The sequence below is a fragment of the Melopsittacus undulatus genome, chromosome 3 (genome assembly GCF_012275295.1).
Source record: "Melopsittacus undulatus isolate bMelUnd1 chromosome 3, bMelUnd1.mat.Z, whole genome shotgun sequence".
Taxonomy (NCBI): domain Eukaryota; kingdom Metazoa; phylum Chordata; class Aves; order Psittaciformes; family Psittaculidae; genus Melopsittacus; species Melopsittacus undulatus.
In genome coordinates this window covers 100846987-100862182 of record NC_047529.1, presented here as the reverse complement: position 1 = coordinate 100862182, position 15196 = coordinate 100846987, and the positions used below count along the sequence as shown (strand labels likewise).

General features: G+C 42.1%; 1 protein-coding gene across 1 annotated transcript in view; it reads right to left on the bottom strand.

The window, feature by feature from the left end:
- DAAM2 (dishevelled associated activator of morphogenesis 2) overlaps window positions 1–14807 on the bottom strand; it is a 189048-nt gene extending 174241 nt beyond the window's left edge. The window contains exon 1 of the mRNA XM_031045644.2: window positions 14787–14807. The gene's annotated coding sequence lies outside the window, so the exon portion shown is untranslated. The remainder of the gene's footprint in view (window positions 1–14786) is intronic.
- Window positions 14808–15196: the final 389 nt, after the last annotated feature.

Sequence of the window (15196 nt, the reverse complement as noted above, 5' to 3'; positions counted from 1 at the left end):
CCGTGTATTTAGTTAAATTTAAACAAACATACACAACACTCGCTCGGCAATACTCTGGCATCCAGATTTTCACTGATAACACAGTTTTAAACAGATACTTATTCCTGTTGCATACATTCCAGTGCTTTTTAAAACTGTTTAACACGAGATTTGTTTTCACTCTGGAAAAGTAAATGACAAGTCACTTCAGGCTTCTTGAAAGTTTTTTCTGTAGGTTCCCCCCTCCTTTAATCCTCTCCTCGAGAAAGTCAATGACAACTCTTAGCAGTTTGCTTTCCCTCCACATACAAAAGCACTTGCTGGTTTTCCCTTCCCCACTCCTGCAGCAAAACGTCAATGTGGAAAGAGGATTTAAAAATAGCACGAACACTGACAAATCCTCAGGGTTTTTTAACACTTTTATTTTGCCTCCATGTTTTCTCAGCTGCTCTGCTTAGAAGACAATAAAAAAAAAGCCTACTGAAAGAAGACAAAAAAAAAAACCCATTACAAATTAAGAGACTGGAAAACTGCAGCCCAAGGAGGAGGATGTAACTTTAGTTTTACTTACCAGTTTTATCCAGCTGTATACTTTCCTACTTGCTTTTTTTACAGCAGCCGAGCTCAATGCTCAGGAACGTCTACTCCGTGTGAGGGAGCCAGGCGGAGTGCTGATCCCCACGCTGGATGCTGCTGAGCGACTGGAGTCGGGGTGGCTGTGCCGGCGGCTCCTGCTGCTGCCGTGTGAGCTTTCTCGGCCCCAGATCAGGAACTACTTCCCATTCCCCAGCCCCACTCGGCGCTGCAGGCTTCGGGCGGCAGGGCCGGCCCCTGCTACTGTGCTGCGCTTTCTTAAAGGGACAAGCTCCGGCCCGCCGCGGGCCGGGAGCCACCAGGGCTGCCCGGGCCGGCGCCTCGAGCCGGGAGTAACCGACCTCTCCAGCCCGGGCGTAACCACTGCAGGAGGGGCTTGGCTCCTACGCACCTTGGCAACAGGAGCAACGCTCCTCTATAGAGTTTTCATTAAAGGCTCTCAGGTGTTGCGTTGGTTTTACTTTTTATTCTAGTTCTGCTTCCCTCGCACCCTCTGCAGCTAGGCGGGAATCACAGCGCCGCGGAGAAGTTAGCAGCGGGAGCGGCCGCATTTTTCCCTGGGCCGCGGGTGCGGGGCCCCTTGTGGGGCTTGGTGCATCCCCGCCCGCCCCGTGCCCGGGGCTGCACGATGCGGCACCGCTGCCTTCCCAAAGCCCACGGCGGTACCAGGGTCAGGGATATGCCCTGGCGACCCTGGTCATTGCGACCTTAATGGATTTTATTCCATGTACCAGAGACGGTCTGACTTAACTGAATAAAAAGCCATCATTTCCCAGTTTTCCTCTTCAGTCGTTCTCTGGATAGCTTTAATCCTGTGTAACCCCCTGTTTCTAGCTTGTTTTCTGACTTCACTTTCAAATGTATCTAATAATATTAATAGCTAGATTAATATGGGGGAGTTTCCTGACTTGTGTGCTGCTGACTGCATTGGAAGAAACCACATTTTATGTCAAACAGTAACTCTGAAATTTGGAGATAGTAACACCATCTGCTTTTTTAACTCATGGAAATACATGGTTTGCTCTCTGTATGTGCAAGTCATTTGTTTTCATTACAATAACTGAACGCTCGTGATGACAACACCAATCAACATATATCACAAGGGAAAGTCATATATATGTACACAAATATGTATATATTTAATGGCACGACCAGAGAAAGCAAGTTACAGGGGGAAGATATTGCCTTCAAACTGGCAGGCCAAACCAAACAAGATGAGACTGAGCCACCACTGTCCTGTCCTCTCTTCCTTCACACACATATCGGTGCACAGAATGGGTGCAAATGCTAGCAAGCTACAATGTCCTTCAGCTTTTTTGTTCCTTTGGTAGAACAACATGGGTACCAACCAGAAGCTGAATCCAGCCCTTTTGATGCTAATGGTCCTTCACAAGCTGGCTCAGTAGCTACCCACTAACTGCCAGCATGTAAACATTTTACCCTGTAAACTAAATAGCCATTTAGCCATGTTACTGAATTATAATATTCAGCATTATTAACCTTGTATTAAACCATGAGGACCCATAAGTATTCCTCTAGCATGAGCTGTACTGTGCTCCTGCCTTTCTCAGCATAAAGCCTGGGAAAGTTTTCTATGATTTACACATACAAGCACAGTAGATGCACAGAAGAGATCTAAATTATATCAATCCTTCCCTCTGTTCACATGTTTCCATTGATCTATCACTCCTCACTTTCCACTCACATCTCTGCTTACTATTTTTTTCATCTTAACCTCCAAGTCCCTGTCCCTTTATTCCCTGTTTGCCCCTTCTGCATGCCAGGTACTTCAGCTGATCTCCATTTTCTGAACTCCCCCTAACATTCTTGGTCCTCCCATTTTGCCACCATCCTCTCAGTTTCTCATAGGAAGAGGAAATAAGAGCTGAAAGAAGAGGTGAGAATGATTAACCAGTTCCTTCTCTTTCTTCCCTCTCCTTCCTCCAGCCAAGATTCTGGAGCCAAAGACCTGTATCAAGCCCTAGAAATTAACTAACCTGCAGCAGCAGGCCAAGGGACAAGGGTTAGGTAGGCTCACGTTACTGACACTATCTCCCTTCTCACCTTAGAACACTGCACCATTTATTATGATACAGTGTAACCAAGATAAATGGCTGTTGTCCATTAGTTAAAAGTTAAAAGAATGTGCATCTTTAAGACAAAGCTGATCATCCATTTGATACCTCAGCTAAGGTTATTCTGGTATGTTCAAAACAGTCAGAGTCTATCTACAAGAAAACAGAGTAAGGTGCTACAGTGGATGGGGAAGTGAATGGCAAAAACAACAATAATGGAGAGAAATGGGGACTTTGGGGAGTTAAAGCCATGCTCCATTGCTCCACATACACAAAACAAGAACATGCAGAATACCAAAATATGCCCAGCAGGAAACAGGCTTGTGCCACTGGACCAGAATGATCTAAGCACCATAAATATTAAGGTGAAAAAAGAGTATCTGCTATATCTTACATATGTTGCTCCTTACTCTGTTCATAATCCCTTGTGAAAGCTGCACACACACCACCACCCCTCCCACCCCCCCACCCCCCGGCAACATCTGGATGTTCCATTGACAGTGCACTGTCTAATGGTTACAGCATAACTCCTGGTTTCTATTACTGGCTGTAGGAGAAATGTGTGGTATATTAAATAAAATAAAGGACATAGAAATTGAGTTCTGCTGCATGCTTCGATATTTAGTCAGCAGTAAATGAAACTAGATAAATCACTGATTCTTTCTGTGACTGTTTCCCCAATAACAAAAAAAGTCCATTAAACTGTGGTGTTATATAATTGAATACTTGTATTAGTAACAGCTTGGGCAAAAAGATGACAGAGAAGCCAGTTTTTTATTATTAAATACTGCAATGCAGATACCTCAGTGAAAACTGGAAAGTGCTGTAGTTTGCAAAAATGTTTGATTCTGCAGAGCAATCCCCTTGCACAAGAGGTGACATTTAATAGGAGCTATTTTGGTGTCTTAGCTTATGTGGGGCAGCAAACCAGAACTCATTCCAAAGCTACCAAGAAAGATAAAAGGTATGTTTCTCTTTATGGACAGCGTATCATGTAAGGTCTACATCCCAAGATGTTATAAACATACCCACAAAGGGAGCTCCTTCTGAGCTTGGGAATAAGACCATTAAAGAAATCACCTGCTTATTTCTATAAGCATTTTTAGTCTCTGATGACCAAGGTTAAGACCAAAAAGCTAGAGTATTATTGGTGTATAAGGGTGCCTAATAGTAAAGAGTGAAGAGACAAGGGGAAAGGCACATACAAAACCAAATATATTATTTGCTATTCAAAACCAGATTCCTTATAGAACTCAGAAGCAAAAGCTTCTGTGAGATGTTGCTCCACCTCTGGAGATATAAACTGTTTGTTAGATCCCTTGTCAAAACAAAAGGACACGGGTATATTAATCTAACAACAGAACTGCTCATTGTGAGAGGAGACCCAGTGCCAGGCTGCCTGCTCCATCTGACAATGAGATTAAACACCACAGCTCTGTGAACTCGGCTGCATGCCTTGCCTGACACCACCAACCAGGGCAGCTATAGTGTCTGCAGCTCAGCCACCACAGGCTACAGAACTAGCAAGACTTTCACAGCCTCCTTACAGAGACTGTTTCTGCATATCTCCCAGTCTCTGAAATACCACACAACGCTTTGAGCATCTCTTGAGTCTGACATGCAGAGCAGTATTACCACTACATACTAACATTATCTTTACTTATCACTATCCTTACATAACAAAGAGCCACAAGAAATTCTGTCTCCTGTTGCTGAGGGGCTGAAATGAGGCATATATGGTCAATTCAACACAGACATGCATACACGTTCCTTTAGATAATATAATTCTTCTAAAATTATTTTTATCTTTGGGCTCAAACCACACCATCAGATCTAAGGGCTAGATTCCACTCCCACTGACTTCCTGATGAAGAAGGATGAAAATATACTCCAGTTCAGGGATATATAAATTTCAGGTTAAAAGTTTTCAGTCCTTACCCACACCTTTAATGTGTTAGTAGTGCAGCTCGAGAACTTGCTTTGAACTTTAAAGAAGTAGGGATCTGGACAATGCTCATCTGAAATAATGTTCATTATTAATTAAAAATTAAAACTATTAGTGCCACAAGATTGCTTTCCACCTGATGAATCACAATGTGTGTACATTTCTGAGTGTGAGTGTATGCATTTATGCATGTGCATGCATGCATATGTTTGAGTGAAACTGCAGCAGAATTTACTGTTGTTGAGGTTAGCTTGCATCTGATGTATTGCTGTTGTACTTTTTCTGCAGCATTCCTGACACCATGGAAAAATGGTTTAGTTAGCTGCCACTACAAACCCAGTACAAGCATTTATTTTTGATGGGTATATTTTCTCTGTAAAAAAAAAAAAACAAAAAAACCCCAAAAAACAACAAAAAATGGTTGAAAGAAAATAAATTTGTTCCTTAAACTTAAGCCTTAGCAGGTCTGTAGGATTTGTGCAGGTAAGGAAAGTTATAGCCTTCAACATAAAGATAACATTCCTCAACAATGCATTTAATCAATATACTAGCTATCAAACTACTTCTACCAATTGTTTTTAAATTAAAAGGTTCATTTTCCATATTATAAAATGTCCATGCCACAGAACTTAGTCAACTACAACTATATTAAAATCTGTATCCATCACAATAAGATGTAAGATGTTACTTTTGACTACCCTGGAGGTGGTAGATTCCAATTTCATCCTTTTCCCTGTGTTCTTCCTATATACAGCTTTTTCTCTTTCATTGGCTTCCCAAGCCCATTATAATCCTTTCTCCTGTACTGGTTAAGATTTAGCGAGTGGTCTGCTAGGTTGTTTGCTGACAAGGGAACACTCAAGCCTGAAAGAAAAGCCATCAATGTTTGCTGCAACTCAGACAACAGCTATGGAAAGAGGAAAAAGCCATTTGCTATTCAGAATGGAGAAAAGGTTTACAAGCTGTTGGAATGCAAAAGTCAGAGTTTACTCCAACTGAAGGAAAAAAAAAAGAAAAAATTGTAGAAATTCTACAGGAATTGTCCCTTTTCTCCCTTTAGCTTTGTTTGGTAGTCCTCAAACATCTTGAAAGTGCAACTATGTTTTCAGATAACAGCCCAGGTCAAACCCAGATCCCTGAAGGCAAAGGACACAGAATAAACCAGAATTAGATTAAATTCCCTGCCACTAAAATATCGATTGTCTGCCAGCAATTAAAGGTAGTTGGCAGTCTCTGACTAAACATTTGTAGCCAGCAACTTCACTGTGACTTCATTTGCCTGCCTTGAAGAAACTTGGGTTGTGTTCACACCTAACACCTTATGAATGTTTTGAACCTATTCATGATACTTTCTCATAATAGACCAGTTTTAGAGAAAAAAAAAAAGAAAAAAAAAAGGAAACACATCAGCTGAACTTCTTTCAGTTTCTTTCTGCTTTTCAGTTAGCTAAACAGAGGGCTCTGATTTGTAAAATGGACTCCTTCTCTGCTTTCCCCATCATTTTTAATGCTTCCTTCTGTGTGTATCTTCTTATATTCAGAAGGAATCATTAAAAGATAAAACAAAAAACAACCAACAAAAAAAATATGTTCCAGCAAACGGTCACCTTACAGAAAGGTGCAATGTGCAGACAGATGATCTGTATCACAAACATTAGTAACCACATGTTCTTGGCTAGATCTACTAAATATCTGAACTAGGGAGGGCTGGAGTGAGTTTGCTCCTAGGCAGCTGTTCCAACAAAAGTCTGTATAATTATATTCTGCAACATTTTTCATTTCAAGGATTTTTCCTCCTTTTTGAAAAAAACCAAAGACCACCTTGGGCTGCACTGTAACATAGGATTTCACTAATAATAATTTTAAAATTAGGTTGGGATCTAAATGGTCTGGGGAGATTTTTCCTTTTATTTCCCTGATTTATATGCATGGATTTGTTTAGCTGCATGGTGGGAGCGGCATGTGGGCTTTTAAGGTTCTGGGAGTGTTTAAGGAATGCCTGATTTTGTACTGACCATCATTTAATTAGCAATGATCTAAATAAGCATGCTTTGTTCCAACCAAGAGTAGGTTATTAATACAGTCAGTTCCTAGTCTTTAGCTATAAATGCACAGACCTCAGTGACTTCCAGGAAAATCAAAGCCATGTCTACACAAAGGAAGAGGGGAAAGGCAAAGGGAAAGGCTCTGATACAGAGCCTAGGCTAGATCTTTTACTCTGGTTGACTTCTGGTTAACACAAAAACAGAATGAAGAAGTAATGGCAGTTTTTAAACTGCCCTTGTGACTCTGTGGTCTATAAGCTGCTCAAGGTATGTTAAGACTGATGCCAACTTAGAACAGCCTTGGGTTTTGCAAATGAATCTTGGCTATCATGGATACTGAAACAGCTGCTTAGCAGGCAGGGAGCTCCAGCTAAATATTTACTTCTTTACAGTACTGGTTATAGAGCTATCATTCTATTCCTATTCTACCCACTTGCTTCAAAAGTGACTTCAAGGTTGCCAGTTCTGCATGCTTCTGAGTGCTTTGTAGCATCTCAGTGGAAAAAAAATAGCTGGAACAACAAACCCTGGCTGTATCTGTGGTGCTGGGCAGGGGACAATGTTTGCTTACTGTGTATTCTTTGCAGAAGAGCTAGAAGGATTAGTTACAGTTGGTGTGGCTTGCTAAACTCTGATTATTCATGTCCTCTGAAGTTTACATGCAAACTAGTTAGCAGCACTGATCTCTTAGTTAAAAACTGAAGTCAATTAAGAAGACAGCTGACCCTAGTATAGCAATTAATTGCAAATGACATTTAGTTTCAGTACTTGATAGCCAAGCTCTTTACTCTAGCTTTTAGGGTTTTGGTGTTGTTGTAGTTTTTTTCCTCTCCATTGCACCACTGTTAACCCACCCTGATTTTTCTTAGACATAACTTCCATCACACAGAATATTTCCTATTTTGTGACACATGCTTTCCTGCAGAACACTTGGCTTTATTTACAGGAATTTCTATGCTTAGGAGTCCTGGAAATGGGACAAAGTTCCTATGGAAAGGTGGCTCCTTACTTCTAAGCAAAGGATGCTGAACTGCTCTCTTGGAAATCTGCTTGACATGAGGGTGAGGAGAGGGAAGAAGAAATGTTTAAGCCATCTTTGTTGTAGTTGGCAAGACAGTTCAGTTCACTGGGAACACAGAGTACCAATGCTCCAGTGAGGTGCTAAGTAGTATATGTGTGATTACCAGTAAGACTGAGTTGTTCTGGAGGCAAAAAATACATTACTCTCTCTGCATAGTAGCTGACTGGGATACAAAGAGGGACACACCAGATTCTGCAAGGTCTAATTCCATTGTGGCAGTCTGAGCCAGAAGGAGACCTGGGCTATGCCAAGAGAGCAGCACATATTTAACTAGGTAGTGGCCCTGATTCTATGCAAGATGTACATGAACAGAGACTGGGCACTAAAATTGTTTGCTCCTGAGCCACTGCACATGCCAGAGAGGAAACTGGTCACGTCAAGGAATGTAGCTAATCAAGGGCAAATCAGTCAGTTTTCCAGAAAACTTCAAAGATGTAAAATAGTAATTGTTTAAAATTATGGGGAGTAAATGCATTCCTCTTGAATACATATTCATACACAGCTAGAGAACTGGAGCTGTGAGCAAACTTCATCCTTTGTTCCACATAATAGAATCTGAAGTTTAGCATTTGTATGTTGTATATTGGCTGTCTGTGAGGTTCTAACAGCTGTGGACAATATTTAGAATAGAGACAGAAGAGCAGAATCATGCCTGTGGAGACAGCTACAGGAAACTTACTTCTCAATTCAGCAGACATACGATTAAGCTTGAGCCCTAACAACTGATTCACTACTGCCCTGCTGCTTGGTGTACTCATTTGCATCAGCATGAAGCACACACCATCCTAACCCAGCCACACTTTACATTGGCATTGCACTCATGCTGCAGAGTGTGCGGCAGTGGGAGCTGGGTCGCATGGCTTCACAGCATTTCAGATCCTGTAAAGTGGAACTACCATGCTAGGAATAAAAGGTTTCACATTATTTTGTCTCTGTGAGTGGTTTCTGCAAGCACTACAGGAGAAATAGTAAGGACACCAAAAATTGTGAGACACCAGGTGTAATTAGGCTTCACGCACAAATTGAATGCACAAGGCCTTCTTAATAAACTAAAACCATGAAGGACTCTAAGTTGCAACAGGAAGAAAGATGCTGACACTGTGTTTTTTTCTAATTGGTGCCCATTCTAGAAGAGTGAAGGACAGAATAAAGAAAGAGGAAAAATAGAACAGAAAATCAAGAACATTACTAAACTATCATTTCCAATAAGCATATTTACTAGCTTACAAGAAATGCCTCCAGTTTAGACTATAATTATAATCAAAACCAAGTTAATATGCTGGCCCTTAAAGTGAGTAACAGCATGACTAACATTTGTAGTGCAGCCTGGATACAAGTTCTGTTCAGATGGAATAAAGGTTACAGTTTTTATGCCATTAAGGATATATGTTGTTTCTAAACACACCTGGCTTGGGGGTAGTGAGGCCCTGCTTGCTCTAACTTTGCTCTAAAGTTAAAAACTGCTTTTCAACAGGTAGAAGATTGCTCTTGCCTGGTGAATGTAGGTAACACATTAGGGACACTTTAGGGACAACTTTAAGAGAACAAAAGTGGTAGTTAAAATACTGTTCCCTGAGAATCCATTCATCTCCCATTCCCCACATGAAAATTAGAACTAATGTGGACGATCTCTGTAGTTTCTGATTTGCTCTTCTCTCCTTCTGTGTAGGTCTCTGTGTTCAGTTCAGGTTCTCACTGTCTAGAAAGAGCCCACCTTCATATGAGTTAGTATAGCTATTTTGACTGTAGAGATGGACTTCTGTGGAAACAATTGCAAATGAATAGTTCCTGTTAGGTTTCTATCAATATAAAAGGCATTTCCAATATTTTTTCCATTTCAAAAGAAAGTACAGAACAAATATGGACAAAGGTTCCTGTATGGTCTCTGTTAACTTCAGTATAAGTTAACAGAGTTGGTCTCTGTGAGTTTTGCAGTGTTCTGATGAAATTACTTTGTCTTACACCAGAATGATTTGAAGTACATGCTTAGTGTGCATGAAGTACACAAAGCAAGAGAAGGTGCAGGTTGTAGATACTATTTAGGCATGTAAAGACAAGAAAACGCTTGAAGGCTTCTGTGCTAAAGCAGTCAACCCTTACTATACTCTAGAATCAAACCAAATATGTGTATCTCAAATGTACTCATCTCTCACATATACATATACCTTCAACACTGATTGCAGCTGCATTGCAGACAAATTGTTGATTATTTACTCTACATATTAACTTTGAGTATAAGGATCATAAATGATCACTGAGAGAAAAAGAAATGAATTCACCTGCACAGAGTGTGATTAACATATACAACAATGGTTTTCAGCTGGTACAGAACTATTGGCTTTGGCTTCTTTCTATCAGCTGCTCTAGACAGATGACTTCCAGGATTTAGGAGGAAATCTGTTATGAATTATTTACTTTTATCATTCAGCTAATTTTCTTTTTGCTGATGTTTCTTCATTATTTTTAGTTAAAGCCAAATGATTGTGCCCCAGGGCATTCCACAAGTGCTGCTGGACTGTCATTTTAGGAAATATCATTAAAGCGACCTTTACCTTGTTTTCTTCCCCTGGTGTTTAACTAAGATGCTTTAAAAGAAACATCATTAAAATTGTCAACTCTTCCCTGGGGGTCTTATGATTATTCACAGAAACCGTAGTCGTTTGGGGATAACAGAAACACAGGGCTTTGTTTTCCTTTCATTAACCCCATTTTCCAGTGAAGCAACAATATCAACTCTAACACAGGTCTACTAACACTGGGCAAATTCAGGCCTCTTTTTTTTTTTTTTTTTTTACATTTCTGTAAGAATTTGCTACCAGTGAAAGCTACCACATTAGAAACATGAGAGAGTGAAGTCCTCTACCCAGTCTCAAATTATATATAACACATGAAGCCATTCCACTGCTCCCCTCAAACCTTTTGTCACAGTTCCTGATTTTTGTCCTGGCACAATTTATTTTAAGAGGACATGGGACAGCACATCTAAAGTAGTACTTGGCCCAGAATAGTAAATGCTAGTTGTGATCACCGTTCTTGAGTTATTTTGGCTCAGTCATGAGTTAAAAAAAATAGCTTAAGATACCATAGAACACAGAACAGTCAAGGGTGGAAGAGATCTCTGGCCATCACCTGCTCCAAACCCACTCCCCAAAGGAGGGTTAACTACAGAAGGTTGCCTGGGGCACCATCCAGTCAGGTTTCGAATAACTCTGCACATGGAGCCTCCACAACAAGAAGAAGGATCACCTCTCTTGACCTGCTAGCTGTGTTTTACCTAATACAGTCTAGATGCTGTTGGCCTTCCTTACAACAAGGGTACATTTCGTAGAATCACAGAATCCCAAGGGTTGGAAGGGACCTCAAAAGATCATCTAGTCCAACCCCCCTGCAAGAGCAGGGTAACCTAGAGTACATCACACAGGAACTTGTTCAGGCGGGCCTTGAATATCTCCAACGTAGGAGATTCCACAACCCCCCTGGGCAACCTGTTCCAGTGCTCTGTCACTCTTACAGTAAAGAAGTTCTTCCTGATGTTAACGTGGAACCTCCTATGCTCCAGTTTACACCCATTGCCCCTTGTCCTGTCACTGGATATCACTGAAAAAAAGCCTAGCTCCATCATCCTGACACCCACCCTTTACATATTTGTAAACACTGATGAGGTCACCCCTCAGTCTCCTCTTCTCCAAGCTAAAGAGACCCAGCTCCCTCAGCCTCTCCTCATAAGGGAGGTGTTCCACTCCCTTAATCATCTTTGTGGCTCTGCGCTGGACTCTTTCAAGCAATTCCTTGTCCCTCTTGAACTGAGGGGCCCAGAACTGGACGCAATATTCCAGATGCGACCTCACCCAGGCAAAGTAGAGGGGGAGGAGAACCTCTCTTGCCCTACTAACCACACCCTTTCTAATGCACCCTAGGATGCCATTTGCCTTCTTGGCCACAAGGGCACATTGCTGGCTCATGGTCATCCTCCTATCTACCAGGACCCCCAGGTCCCTTTCCCCTTCACTACTTTCCAGCAGGTCAACCCCCAACCTGTACTGGTACATGGGCTTGTTCTTCCCCAGATGCAAGACTCTACACTTGCCCTTGTTGAATTTCATCAAGTTTCTCCCTGTCCAACTCTCCAGCCTGTCCAGGTCTCGCTGAATGGCAGCACAGCCTTCTGGTGTGTCAGCCACTCGTCCCAGTTTAGTGTCATCAGTGAACTTGCTGAGGGTGCACTCAGTTCCCTCATCCAGGTCGTTGATGAAAATATTAAACAGCACTGGTCCCAGCACCAACCCCTGAGGGACTCCACTAGTCACAGACCTCCAGCTAGATTCTGTGCCATTGACCACAACTCTCTGCCTTCTTCCTTTCAACCAGTTCTTGATCCATCTCACTACCTGATCATCAAGCCCACACTTCCTTAGCTTATGTATGAGAATGCTGTGGGAGACAGTATCAAATGCCTTACTGAAATCAAGAAAAACCACATCTACTGCTCTACCATCATCCCTCCACCTAGTCACTTCCTGATAGAAGGCTGTAAGGTTGGTCAAACATGACTTCCCCCTGGTAAATCCATGTTGGCTGTTCTTAATGACCCCCTCATCCTTGATATGCCTAGAGATGGTGTCAAGAATAAGTTGTTCCATCACCTTTCCAGGGACGGAGGTAAGGCTGTCTGGTCTATAATTACCCAGGTCCTCCTTCTTCCCCTTCTTATAAACTGGCGTGACATTTGCCATCCTCCAATCCTCAGGCACCTCTCCCGTTTCCCACGACTTACCAAAGATGATGGAGAGTGGCCTAGCAATGACCTCCACCAGCTCCCTCAGCACCCGTGGGTCTATTCCATCCGGACCCATTGATTTATAGATGTCCAGATTGCATAGCTGATCCCTAACCCAATCCTCATCTACCAAACCAAACTCTTCCTTTGTCCTGACTCCTTCTGGGGCTATAGGAATCTGGGGCCCCTGGGGGGAGTCTGCAGGAGTAAAGACAGAGGCAAAGAAGGCATTCAGCACCTCTGCCTTCTTTGTATCCTCTGTCTCCAGGGCACCCACCTCATTCAGCAGTGGGCCTATGTTGCCTCTTGCATTAGTTTTATTCGCTATATATTTGAAGAAGCCCTTTCTATTGTCCTAACCCAAGTTGCAAGATTAAGTTCCAAGGAGGCCTTAGCTGTCCTAATTGCCTCCCTACATCCTCTAACAACTGTCCTATATTCCTCTCAGGTGGCCAGCCCCTCCTTCCATAATCCATAGATTCTCTTTTTCCACATGAGTTTGCCCAGCAGCTCCTTGTTTAACCACACTGGTCTCCTAGCTCCCTTACTTGATTTCCTACTCATTGGGATGCTCTGATCCTGAGCTTGGAAGAAGTGGTCCTGAATGTTGTCCAACTATCTTGAGCCCCTTTACCACCTAGTACCGTTTCCCATGAGACTTGTTCAACCTGTTGCCTACCAGAAATTTGGGTCCTCTTTCACAAAGCTGCATTCCAGCTGGTTGTCCCCAGCATGCACTGGTGCATGAGGTTATTCCTCCCCAGCAACAGGCCTTGGCATTTCCTTTTGTTGAATTTTATGAGATTCCTGTTGAGGTGCCTCCAAATATAAGTGTGTTTGTTCTTTCTGTGCTTTTCAGTGAACACCCACAAATTCAAAGATACCCCATTCAGGGAGGCCTCGTGCCCATTCAAAGCAACACCACAGTAGAAGATCAACTTAAACCCATCCATTTCCCTGCAAACTGCAATTCTTTCCCAGTTTGTTGGTGTTGATATTTCTTCCCCAATCTCTAGTGCTGCAGCCTGGGATCTCACCACACAGACACAGTAGGCCACATTTTAAGACTTGGACCTTTACCTTCCTAGAAAAAAGTTTTAACTGAATCCTTCTATTTCATTAATGTAGAGAAACCCTCACATGGTCCTGGTTACCCTAGGGCTCTTTGATAAAGATTATCTTCATTCATTCCCTATGTTACCACTTCATTATTCAGTTTGTCCTTATATTCCCTAAAGAGCTATCTATAGTTACGCAGTTCACATGGCACTGCATCTTCTTGTCGTTGAGTTTAAACATAAGGTAGCTTATCCTATGACACTTGCAATTGTAACAATTTTTCAATCAGATCAACTGAAACTGGGTTTACATGGCTGACCAAATCTTTGTTTAGCCCCATGTATAACTATAAGCTTACTTATCAAGCAGGCCTATTTATTTCTATAGAACTACTTTTGGTATGGAGCACTGGCTGTTTGATCCTGCATTCATGTCAGCATTTGTCAGTGCCACAGCATCTCATTATGCAACGAAGAGATCCTCATCCCCATCTTCCCATCACAACTTGTAGGAAAGCTAGGATGTAACATCTGACAAGAAGCAACAGGCATGCTTCTGAGGAGTCCTTGTTCATCTCAAAGAAAGTTCCCACCTCAGCTGACACTAGGGCAGTGAACCCCTGGGGCTTTAAGAAGCATTGCCTGGCACATTATCCATATGCAGTCCTAAGGGGTTTTCTCAAAAGAGCTGGCAGAGACGGGGCAGGGAAAGGGAGGATTAATGCCAAATTTTTTCTCTTAATGCAAATATCAACCCCCTTGACTAATAATTTGACATTCCTCAGCAAAGACACACACTGCTTTTAACCTTAAGAAAATTTTAGAGGAATGTGAACTGTTTTGGGTTTTGTCTTCCTATGACGGCAGAGATTTATTTATAGCCAGGAACTGCAGGACAGTTCTCACGTGGCTGCTGAAAATTGAAACAGCATGTAGGGTTTTGTTTTGTTTTGCTTTTATGCCTCTGCTGCTACAATCTCTCCCTGCCTTCCCTAAACCCTTGTTATTGTAACCAGAGCCACATTTTGCATTGCTACAATTGCAGGGTTATGTAAATTCCAAAGGCTTTAAAGGAATGGGCCTGCAGATTCTGCTCCAGGCCGCAGGGAAGCCGACACAGTTATGCCCAGCATCAAGGGAGGGCAAAGGCATTCATAAATTGTCGACAGAGAGGAAACCTAAGTCTCAAACTCAGCATCAACTTGAAGTTTTCTAAACCTTTTAGAACTTACTGGTGTCAGATAAATTGATTGTCCTCTCATTTCCAGCGTTGTGCTTTGCTGTGGCCAGGAAAATTTCCTTCAGCCACTTCTTGAAATCTTCATGTCCTCTCTTGCTTTGCATCAGTGTGTCGCAGTTTATCCATGAGAATCAACAACAGAAAGCTCTACAGGTACAAACGTTTTCAGACTCAAAGAGCTGTATTTTTACAGTCATCATGAAACCATAGTCACTGAAAAGCACTACTTTACTCATTAAGACTTTTATATTAAAAAGGAAATTATACCAGAAGACAACAACTGTACTCACAAAGACAGTAAGAGAACAAAGAGTATGCGTTTCATCCCTTGCAAGAAGTCTTTACAGCAAGCAGAGGTGGGAAGAAGTATGATACATGTTGAACATCTGTGTGCTTCTGAGT